General features: G+C 27.8%; 1 non-coding gene across 1 annotated transcript; it reads right to left on the bottom strand.

Annotated features, from left to right (window-relative positions):
• Window positions 1–2,603: 2,603 nt before the first annotated feature.
• TRNAL-AAG (transfer RNA leucine (anticodon AAG)) lies at window positions 2,604–2,685 on the bottom strand. Its single transcript has one exon. It is a non-coding gene; the product is annotated as a tRNA-Leu (tRNA).
• Window positions 2,686–4,127: the final 1,442 nt, after the last annotated feature.

Raw genomic sequence — 4,127 nt, 5'->3', positions numbered from 1 at the left:
ATTGAAAATTTCATTCTATTTTTAGTCATCAATTTTAATTATGGGAGATTTTTCTTAGGAATGAATATGCTTGGTTCTAATTCTCTCCCTCAACCTTTTTTGTTGTACCCATAACTCAGTAAAGCATTGTTTGATTTGTTAACTCCCATTTTAACACCTTAAGTTTATCTCTCTGTGTAAGCTATAAGCTAATTCATTCATCTTTATATCTTCGGTTTTATGCTTTGAATGCGTCCAGAATGTTCTAGATGTTAACAAACGGAAATGTACGTTATGAAGAATATTTTCAGTAAATTCTGCTCAGAAATTTCTGAAGCTTATCTGTAATTAAAAGTGAGATTTATCTTTGGAATAGAAAGATAATTATAGAATAGATTACAGCTTAGATGTGCTATTCCGATTGAAACTAAACCGGATATACATAAAAGGATGCAAATTCTGGTGAATAAACAAATATTTTTTCCCCTGAATTAAAGTATAAAAAAATCCTTATGTAGTCACTGGTCTTTGAAAAAGTTTTTTTTTTTTTTTTTTCGATTTGAATATAGTTGAATTATTCATAACATATCGATTTTCCAAACTTACTGACATCAATACTGATTTGCAAGACCATCAGAAAGGACAAATCCAAACTCGGTTGAATAAGCAAATAATATTTTCCCAACTGAATTAAAATGTAAATAATTCTTAATGTAGCCACTGGTCTATAAAAAAGTATTTTTTTCCAATTCGAATGGAGTGGAATTATTAATAACATCTTGATTTGCCAAAAATACTGCATATTGATTTGCCAAACTACTTTAGGAAGAACAAATCAAATTCGGTTGAATAATAAAATAATATTTTTCCGCTGGATTTAAGTATAAAAAAAATCCTAATGCAGTCACGTCTTTAAAAAAGTTCTTTCGTTCCTTTTTTTTTTTTTTCCAATTCGAATACAGTTGAATTACACCTAACATATTAACATTTACATAGTTGAAAACCCGGATAATAATGATTGCTACAGTAATTGAAGAGATATCTCATTAATAATTAAAGTACGCAATGAATGCTTTATTTTAAAATCACATAAGAAATACACAGCCCGATTATCAGATCTTAAATATTTATTGAAACTTTTTATTCATCGTGTTGGTTAAAATAGTTGTTAAAATCCAGTTTACTAAAAAATCAAATTGTACAGTTGAGTTTAGTCTTATACATTACATTTGTCTGATATTAGATTTTTCGGTCAATCGTTGTTAAAAATCAACTTTACTGAATCGAATAGTAAACCTGAGTTTAGTATTATACACATGTCTGATTTTAAATTTTTGATAAATATCTTTCTTTTTTCGTTGTTTAAGTTAAAAGATTTTTTTAATTGAAATTGTAATAAATTTTAATTTTAAAAATTTAAAAGCAGACAAATGTGCAAATTTAATCTAGTTACTCAAAACCACAAATCGTATAATTTTATTGCTTTTTTTAGTTCGAAAAAAAAAAAAAAGTAGAGAGCAGCTCCCAAAGTTATAATGCACTATTTTTCCTAATCTAATAAAGCTAAAAATTCATTTACAATTTTTCTGAAATGTGTAGCGCTGCGAATCATCAAAAGTCGATCATCAAAAGCTTTAGAACTAACTAAATAATTAAAAAAAAAAAAAAAAAAAAAAACGTAAATAAAAATTTTTAATTACCATAAAAATGGATACTCAAACTTCACGAAATTTTTTGACAAAACCGTTTCCTGGTATATGCTCAGAGCCATGCTTAGCTATGAACGAATATTTCGTTCAAGTGACGTAATAACTATCGTCACTTTTTCGAGGAAACAAATTTCGTCAAAACTACAAAAAAAATTTCGACATTCTAGTTCCAATGGTCTTGTCTTCATTGGAGTTTCGTCATTTTAGTTAACAATATTCTACAATGCACTGTCTTGCGGTTCTGAGTTGAGAAAACATTTTAGTCATATAATTGAGATTTCGCATTTCGTCACAAATCACGTGATTTCGTGATTCGCAAAATTAACGGAATACATATCAATGTTTGTTGAATCCTCGAAAGTAAGAATTTTATTTTTGAGATTGATTTGTGAAGCAAAATTATTGAAATTGTTAGTACTTAAATTTAACAAATGAACGTTGATAATTTCGGGGAAAAAAACTATGTTATTGATTTTCCTTCATTTATATTTGGGACAGAGATGAAGCAGATATTCATTGTCAAGGAAGAACTGATAATATAAGAAAAAACTAATGATATCGATAAGTCTACTGCACAACGAACCATGACTATTTTCGCATGCATTTAAAATCAAAGAGTCATCTAAATATTGCCTAAATATTGCAAAATGGTTACCTTTAATTTTATTTATTAATTCTCATTCATTTTTTAACATTTTAAATTTTTATTGAAAGTTTTTATTTTTATTCTTCAACAAGGAAAAAAGAACATCGACATGCATTTACATTATAATAACTCAACATTTGAAAAATTTTAACTTTTTATTTTATTCATTAAATCTCATTAAAAAAATTTCATATTTACCATCTTTAGTATTTAGTAAAATCCCTTATTTTTAATTTTCTACAAAGACAATAACAAAAAAAGAAAAGTTCTGGCAGCGGTGGGATTCGAACCCACGCCTCCGAGGAGACTGGTGCCTTAAACCAGCGCCTTAGACCGCTCGGCCACGCTACCACAGTGTCTAATGTTTGCATAAATTTAAACCGGCGTGCCCTTTTAAATGTAGGTCAGATAATAAAATCATTCCAATAAAAGATAAACTACATACCGTTACATTTCCTAATTCTAGTCACGTGCACAACGCATGCGTTTTATTTATTATTATGTTCTTTATCAATCGTTTAAAGCTGTTAAGTGTTCATAAACACTATTCAGACAATTATGTGTTTTATCTTTTAGACAATGAAATATTAGTATAAACTGAATTTATTTATTAATGTTCACTCCTTCCCTCCCTTGTTAGTTAGAATACGAGGAATTTATCTGATTAAATGTTTTCATTTTATTTATTTATTTAAACGTCTTTTTTTTATTTATTTAAATGCCTTTTTTATTTATTTAAATGCTGAACAATGTAAAAAAAAAAATCTTTTCGATATATTAAAATCTCCCATCCTGATCATTTAATGAAGGTAATTTGACCTAAACATTTAGTTTGCATAATTTTACGCTTAAAATCGTGGCAGTTGACCGTTTTTTGAAAGTCATCATGTTATAAAGTTATTGATTTTTGTAGAGAAAAACGTAACCGACCATTCAACTGAAAAGTGTGAGTAACATATATTTTAGATATATAGATTTAGATATCGATATCAAATTTAGATTCAGATATCAAATAACAACATCCATGAAAGGTACGTAAGTGCATGCATTATATAAAGGAAAAGTTCTCATAAGAAACCTAAAATTTTTTATATTATTGTAGCTAATTATAATAAGTTAAGAGCTCAAATTTATTGTTTTTGAGACGTCAAAAGGGCTTCGTTTTATTCTTTACAAATTAATTTACTTGTGTTCGACAAATATTTTACTAAATACATGAATTACAGTATAAATGTATGATACATAATTTTAGCCTTTTAAATTTGGTGAAAGTGAAAAAACAACGTGAAAAAAATACTTCAAATAATACCATTTGTGCTTTGTCCCGGTTGTTTAGTTTATTCATATATACAGCACAAAATTCACCCGCTTTTCACACGAAATACTTAGCAGGGAAATCAATAAAATAAGATCAACCGAATTAGAGATGCACATAATTTTATTTGAAAAGCAAAACAACGTGAAAAAAATGCCTCAAATAATACCATTTGTGCTTTGTCCCAGTTGTTTAGTTTATTCATATATGCAGCACAAAATTCACCCGCTTTTAACACGAAACACTTAGCAGGGAAATCAATAAAATAAGATCAACCGAATTAGAGATGCACATAATTTTTTTTGAAAAGCTAAACAACGTGAAAAAAATAGCTCAAATAATACTATTTGTGCTTTGTGCCCGTTGTTTAGTTTATTCATATATGCAGCACAAAATTCACCCGCTTTTAACACGAAACTCTTAGCAGGGAAATCAATAAAATAAGATCAACCGAATTAGAGATGCACATAATTTTTTT

This window comes from Parasteatoda tepidariorum, chromosome 5, assembly GCF_982258835.1.
Source record: "Parasteatoda tepidariorum strain Cologne lab strain chromosome 5, Ptep-v5.0, whole genome shotgun sequence".
NCBI lineage: Eukaryota > Metazoa > Arthropoda > Arachnida > Araneae > Theridiidae > Parasteatoda > Parasteatoda tepidariorum.
Note: the sequence above shows the minus strand (reverse complement) of the source record. Positions and strands in the feature narration are given on the sequence as shown.